The sequence below is a fragment of the Cucurbita pepo genome, unplaced genomic scaffold (assembly GCF_057944985.1).
Source record: "Cucurbita pepo subsp. pepo isolate OVF unplaced genomic scaffold, ASM5794498v1 scafford_17, whole genome shotgun sequence".
In the NCBI taxonomy this organism is placed as follows: domain Eukaryota; kingdom Viridiplantae; phylum Streptophyta; class Magnoliopsida; order Cucurbitales; family Cucurbitaceae; genus Cucurbita; species Cucurbita pepo.
The window spans coordinates 102317-110637 of record NW_028257922.1 but is presented as its reverse complement, the minus strand read 5'-3'; the positions used below and the strand labels follow the sequence as shown (position 1 = coordinate 110637).

The following is an 8321-nucleotide window of genomic DNA, read 5'->3' as shown; positions in this document are numbered from 1 at the left end:
AAGCAAGATCGAAAATGGCTTTAATCTTATATTATAATAAAGTTAATTGTAGCTTTTGTTGGGGTTCAAGTTGTTACAAGAATTCAACATATAAACAGGTACCTACGACATATAACGTTCATGTTGTAAATGGACATTTGGGGAACGATCCTCTTTTGTTGACGGAAAGAAATATTCTCTATTCTATTCAATGTACTAGCTCACAATCATGGAGAATACGTACTAAAGGGCAATAATGCTCTAAACAGGTGCTCTAACCAACTGAACTACAAGAGCTACTTGAAACAAAAAACATACCAATTCTTAAATCACCAAACGAATAAACACCCAAGCTAGTGTATCATAAAATACAAACCAAAAGACATATTTATATGAATGAGAAAAATAAGCAAAATACTCATTTGTCTTTATAATGTAAACCCAAATCAAATAAAATTGTATTACGAAATAGATATGTTATGAAACTCTTGAAATTCGATCTAATATTACTGTTGAAGAACAAGATGTTTACATCTAAATTATCCAAGAAACCACAAAACGATAAGCAATCAATCCAAGAGAAAGTTTTTGAACCGATTACCTCAATGATTAAGATAAAGAGTAAAAAGAAAAAAAAAAACTCATTTATAAACTCATGATTCGAATCGCTTCACAGAATAACTCAGTCAAGACTACTTGCATAACTCTAGCACGTAAATCTAAACACAAGAAATGCAAAAGAACAAGTTCATGGGTAAAGAAGCATACTATTCAACATTCATTCTAATATCCAAAATCTTTGTACCATACTAATAACATAAATGACTATTTATAACCTTCAAAATAAACCTTTAAAGTAATATATAGTCCATTGAAATGTTGTAAATGTCTTGTCCATCAATACCATAACGTCCATTAATTAATTTTAACTTAGAATTTTAATATAATATTCTAAAGTGAAAAAAATACTATAAAACATCTCTAAATTTAAACACGTACCCTACAATCTTATTATCCACCAAGAAGTTTTTGTGGCATAATTAAGACACCTTATTCGTTCATTCTCCCATTCTTCAAGAGGATTCGTCCTCGAATTCAATTGATTTCCTTGTAATGCAAACTTAAAATTATTTTCATTCCGTGGTTTTAATCTTGTCGAGGTCTTCCCTTTTATCTTTAGGTCATGCATGGATGTAAAAGTGAAATGGGAGTGCCGCTTCCTATGCAGCCCATTGGTTCTGACTAGGCTGAGGTATTTAAGCTGACAGAAATGGAACACCTACACCTCGGAACCGACTTGAGAGTTGAATTAGTCAAATTTTATTTAATTTCATTAAGCAAGCTCACGATGTGATTAGTTTTTTTTTTATTGTGTATGGAGTTAAAGATTTGATCTTTAAGTGATACACTAGTTACATAAATTTAGAAAATTTAGGTTAAGATCAATTTTACCTTAGATTGTGAAGTATGGTATACGGAACAATTTTTACTTTTAAAGCAACAAAATGACTGGTATGACTATAATAATTTCTTAAACATTTGGAAGGTGTTTCACATGTGACTTAGTTTGTCACTATCATTGTGATGATAGTGATACAAAGACTAATATTAAGGAAATTATAAAAGATCAATCTATAAAAAATGATATTGAGAGAGAAAGCATCATTGGTAATGACCAAAATGACTTTTAATGATAATTATTTTGTTTTATATAAAATGACTCTCTAGGTTTAAAGTGTTTGAGAGTCATCTAGAATGTCTAGAATTACGAGACATGTCCCATCTTCAATAGGGCAAGTGAGAGAACATGTTGGGTATAGAGTAAGTGGGAGATTGTTGGGATTTATGCCCTAAAGCCCGGTAATTAATTTACTTTTTAACTATAATTTTTATTATTTTATTTGTAATTTAATTGTTATCCATGGTATCAAAATCCAACATTATTAATATAATCTTGAACCGTATGTGGTTGACATACAAGAGAATTGTGTTCAAGTAATAACCTAAAGAGTCTATAGTATATGAATAAAGTTAGGTGCTTTATCGTGGTAACACTATTGATATGGCTCACTTTGTAATGGTTACAAATGATTTGATCCAAATCGTTCATGTGGAGATATGTAAGTGGGAGTATACTATACAATGAGTTTGTATAAGACTGAACCAAGAAATATTTAATCTTTCTATATAAATCCGTTAATTGAGAAGATTAATATTTCACATTATGATCATATGCGACTCAAACTTAATCCTGAGTGAGTTATGAACTCCTACATGTGAGAGATTGTCCTTTAATTTACATGGGTGAGTATGACTCTTTTAGCCCATTCAATATGCCTACCATTTGAGGGACATACCATACTTTGAGACAAGCCATTTTGTTGCTTTATTATAGTCATACAAGTCATTTTATGCGTATGCCTACCATAATATGCCTATAATATGCCTACCATTTTAAGCATGTTTAGTTTGGAACAATATTATGTTTGGCAACCTCTTGAAATTTTCTTAACAAACATGTGGGTAAAGCAAAACATGCTAAAAACAACTCAGGTTGATCGGTAAGAATAATCTCTCTTCTTTGAAACACTTTATGAGGAATAAATAATGTGGTCATAGTGCAAAAGATGTCGGAAAATGCTGGAGCCACTGGGTGTCAAATTCATACTAAAAAATTTGGTTCATATCCTGTTCCTGGGACATTGCACTAATCGGTTTAACGGGTTCTTGCTTTTTTTTTTCCCCCTTTTGTACAAGTCTTATTTCTAACGATTTTAGGTTGAAAACAGTCTCTAACCAATGTAGTCATAAATAAAAATGTTTGTGGCCCCAAAGCTAGTACTTCGTTGGGTTTGGCCAATGCCCAGTTTCTTTGAGATTCAACCATTCAAAGGCTAGTGAGAGAGATATTACAACACACCCATTAATGAACAACTTACATAAACAACGTTTAGTTATCAATTTATGTTTGGATTAAGAGAGGGAAATGGATCCATAACTTTTTTTAGTTCCATCCCAACTTATTCCTATTTTTCAAGTTTTATAAAATAAATAAAAAGTTCCAAATCTAAAACGAAATATCGTTGTCTCTCACTAGTTTTCAAACCATATACATAAAAAAGAAAAGAAAGCACAGGCTTCATGAGTACGATCAAATCGAGTTTCTTGGCTGCTACAATTTTGATGTTACTATTGTTAGCTCTTACCGTCGATGCTCAATCTAGTGCCGATGTTGTTTTTCCTTTGAAAAGATATGGTAACATAGTGTCTGGTACTGACATCACGAAGGTAAATATACAATATGAACATCAATATTATCACTAGTTGAGCTGATCAATTGTTTGATATAAGTTTTTGTTACTTGTGAAATGTAGGCTTTAGGAAATGCATGGAAGGATGCATGCACGTCCAATCGTTCTAGTGCAATTTTTATTCTGAAAGGGATATTTAAAGTAAAGCAAGGGAAGTTTGAAGGACCTTGTAATAGCCCAATTGACTTTCAACTTGGAGGAACATTGCAGACACAAAAAAGTCTTCAGGGAGATAATTGGATCACTTTTGCACGTGTTGATAGATTGACATTATCAGGTGAAGGAGTTTTTGATGGCCAAGGAAAGGCAGCTTGGAAAAGGAATGATTGCCACAAAGCATAAATTGTGTCCAAACTCCCTCTTGTAAGTAATATACCTTTAGCTTTCCTTCTCAATCTCATGCATCTTGTTGTTTTTGAAAGGGCCTCTTACATGTCTTCTCTAATGTTCTGACATTTACGATTTGGTAAATGTTCTTCATTTTCTAGAGGATAATCTTTAACAATCAAGTGAAGAAGTGAATTTTTTGTTGAGTTTTCAATTTTATTGGGTTCTTTTCAAATTTTTAGTTTCATTACCCACTGTCACAAAATATTATTTGATTATACAAAATGTTTAGAGTTTGAGGTTCAACTTCATCACCAATTCAACCGTTAAGAGAATAACATCACTTGATAGCAAGAACTTCCATATCAACGTCCTCAGCTGCAACAACCTCACATTCCATAATATCAATATAATGGCACCAGAAAATAGTCCAAACTCTGATGGAATACACATCGGTCCATCAAATAAGATCACAATCACAAAGTCCAAAATTGCAACTGGAGATGATTGCATTTCTCTTGGAGATGAAAGCAAACTAATTGAAGTCACCAACGTGACGTGCAGACCAGGACATGGAATAAGCATCGGAAGTCTTGGAAGATACACTAACGAAGAACTTGTTGAAGGTGTCATCGTAAAGAACTGCACGTTAATTAACACCACTAATGGTGTTAGGATCAAAACGTGGCCAACTTCTGCTGCTAGCAGCACCGCCACCAATATGCACTTTTTGGACATTATAATGGTCAATGTTAGCAACCCTATTATAATAGACCAAGAGTATTGTCCGTGGAATCAGTGCAATCGGCAGGTATGGATCGCATTCTCGAACCTTTCATTCATTTTTTCATTATAACTTAACAAATAAACCATTTGTTGTCTCATTTTAATTTTCAGATTCCTTCAAAAATTAAGATTAGTACAGTGAGCTTCAAGAACATTAGAGGAAGTTCTGCAACTCTGCAGGCAAACAAACTTATTTGCAGCCGTCACTTGCCATGTGACGATGTAAAAGTAAGCAACATTGACCTCACTTACAATGGAATAAAAGGTCCTATTTCCTCCCAATGCACGAATGTGAAACCTATCATTTCAGGAAGACCGAACCCCAAGATATGCTCCTCTCCTTATGTTGTCCAATGGATTGTTCATTGCCATAGAACTTCAAATATAATAGACAACCTTAATTAAAAAAGAAGACCGCCTCCATCCATTTGACTCTCATTCTTTTGAGTTTCTTTTGTTGTACTTTTCAAAATAAATAAGATGGTCTACTGTTTGAAGGAGACTTTGTGTGGTGAACAACCTAATGTTTTTATTACCACCACCTTATATAATAAAATTGTTCCAAGTCTTGTTTTTTTTTTTTTTTTTTTTTTTTTTTTTTTTTTTTTTTTTCGTTCTAGTTTTGAATTCGAAATAAGACAATGTAATTGTAACAACCATTATTAAAAAAAAACTAATCCATTACTCAAGAAAAGAATCTTTAACCAACAAAAATATCTAACTCCTCTTTCAATTAGTTACCCTAAACAAATCAATTACCATTAGAAATCTTTTAGACAGAATGGATGAGTTAGATTGAATCTCCTAACTACTTCCCATATTGCACAGATCCATCATTATTGTTAAAGAAGAATTAAAATTTGAGGTGACTAATCCAACAAGTCGTGTCCTTAAATCTATCTTTTTCGTCAATGGTGTAATTTTGGTTGCAACTTTTGGATATGACTTGTTAAAATTTAGCTTTCAGATTAGAAAATTAAGTGACAAGTATTAATATGTATTATAGGAATTTACATTTAATATCGAATTATCTACCTATTTATCCCGACCAAGTTTAGTTATAGGAAAAATGTCGATAGTCCTAGAAAAATTAAATATCAAAAGTAGCTAAATGTTCTAGGAGTTTAATGTACCAGAACTCATCAAAATTTGCCCAAATCCATGGTAAATAAGGCCAAAAAATAACAGAAATCACAAAAGAGAGAAAATAAAAACAGAATTTGGTCTTGATCGATGATGCTATGTTTCGTGTTTTCAAGTCTTAAGATATTTGTTGTTCGTGAGTTTAGCTGGGTCGAGTTGAGATATTTTTAGACCTAATGCAATTAATTGGATCATAAATTTATTCAACTCAAACAACCCTTACTACATAATTAAATCTTTTGATTTTATTGTTTAGAATAAAATCTTAAGAAAAAGAAAAAAAAAAAGGGGAACTAAGCCATTTGGAAATGGCAAATGCTTTTTCCTTACTCACATGCCTCCTAAGATGTAATCTCATACCTAAAATTTGGACCACGATTTGGACCACGATTTCAAATTTGGATTCAGCAACTAGCAACTGATACCCTTGACGTTCCCCTGCATCTACCATGACATACCTACATTACCAACTTATCTTGAATTGCTTATAAGAGTGAAAACTATCCACACAAACCAACACCATTTTTTGTAGCATGCTTTTTCCTTACTCACATGCCTCCTAAGATGTAATCTCATACCTAAAATTTGGACCTTGGAAATCCAAATTTGGCATCTGATGGCCCCCACAATTTCTTGCATCTTCAATGATATGGTCACATTAGTTACTTGTTTTGAATTGCTCTTAGGAGTGAAAACTATCTCTAAAAATCATGTTGCCTACTTTGGTGCTTCAAGCATAAGACTCAAAAGTTAAGCGTGTTTAGTTTCAAACAATATTATGTTTTGCTACCTCTTGAAATTTTCTTAACAAACATGTGGGTAAAGACAAAATATGCTAAAAACAACTCATGTTGATCGGTAAGAATAATCTCCCTGCTTAGAAACACTTCATGAGGAGTAAATAATGTGGTCATATTGCAAAAGATGTCAGGAAAATGCTAGAGTCATTGGGTGTCAAATTCATACTAAAAAATTTGGTTCAAATCTTGTTCATGGAACATTACATAAATTGGTTTAAGAGGTTCTTGCTTTTTTTTTTTTTTTTTTTTTTTTTTTTCTGGAGATGTAATCCGTTTCATGCCTCCTAAGATGTACTCGGTTTCGAGAATTTTCTCGAGATGTAATTTCATTTTTGAGAGAAAGAGAGAGAGATTGGTGTGTTTGGCTCAACCCGAGAGTCTATTTATAGAGACTCTTCAAGAATTTTTGCCAATAATATATTTACATATTTAATATTACTAGGATATAATACCTTATACAAACTATATTTAAATATTATAAGATATCCTAATATATATTTAATTAATTTAAATCTCATTCAAATTTTAAATATATTTTTATTTAATGTATCATACATTAATTGATTTAATATTTAATTGTATCTCCTACAATAAATATATTTTTCTTTTTTTATATATTTAATATATTAAATATTAATTTGAAACCTTCAAATTAAATATATTTTCTCAATTTATTTAATATATCTAATATATTCAATATTAGTTTGACATTTCAAATTAAATTTATTTTCTCCTTTATATTTAATATATCTAATATATTAAATACCAATTTGAACCCTTCAAATTTTCTTTCAAATAAATTGAACCTTTAGCGTTACTATGAGCTAGCAAGGAAACCCTATGGACCTACCGATTACAAGCTCCAATGATACAAAATTAATTAATTAAACTTTTTAATTAATCAATTTCCATTCATTAATGGTAGGTCACTCCACTATAAACCTAGAGTTGCACTCTTATGCACTGTAGGACAAGTTATGTCCATTGATATAATCATTACAAGCAATTCGATCCTTCACGAGTTGTTCATAACTACAGCAGGGTCAAAAGTCCGTTTTACCCCTGTAATTACATTTTTAAACTTAAATACCACTGATTCTCTAATAAACAATTTGTTTATGATCCAATCATAAACCAAGTCCCTCTCGGACTAGTGAGAGGGTGGGGCCCCATTGTTCAAGTCTCGAAATAAGTACTTAAGAGAACAACTCATCTAGTTTCCTCGCATGGGAAGGAGTGAATTTCATCTCATGATATTATGTTCCAAACTCCCTATTTGGTCAAGTCCCTAAAATGGTAGGCATATTGAATCGGCCTAAAGGGCAATTCTCACCCATGTAAATTAAAGGACAAGCCCTCACAGGCAGGAGTTCATAACTCACTCAGGATTAAGATCGACTCGCATATAATCATCGTGTGAAATATTAATCTTCTCAATTAACGGATTTATAAAGAGAGATTAATCATTTCTTGGTTCAGTCTTATACAAACTCATTGTATAGGGTACCCCCACTTACATGTCTCCACATGAACGATTTGAATCAAATCATTTGTAACCATTACAAAGTGGGTCGTATCAATAGTGTTACCAAGATAAGGCATCCAACTTTATCCATATACTATAGATTTTTTAGGTTATTACTTGAACACGATCCTCTTGTATGTCAACCAAATACGGTTCAAGATTACATTAATAACCTTGGATTTTCATACCATGGATAACAATTAAATTATAAATAAAATAATAAAAATTATTGTTAAAAACCTAAATAATTAATTACGAGGCTTTAAGGCATAAATCCCAACAAATATGACATGTATTAAGTGACAACTATATGTACGTAGTTTAGAAAAACGCCTCAAGTCGACAATTCCTCTCTGACTTCTAAGCTCCCGAGAACCCTATCGCCACGATCGGTAGCTTCACAGACCTGAAAAAGAAATGTAAATAAGAATGAGTATAAATATATTTAGT

At 32.0% G+C, this 8321-nt stretch overlaps 1 pseudogene; it reads left to right on the top strand.

The window, feature by feature from the left end:
- The first annotated feature begins 3120 nt into the window (after nucleotides 1-3120).
- Nucleotides 3121-4808, top strand: LOC111807031 (exopolygalacturonase-like; annotated as a pseudogene).
- The last annotated feature ends 3513 nt before the right edge of the window (nucleotides 4809-8321 follow it).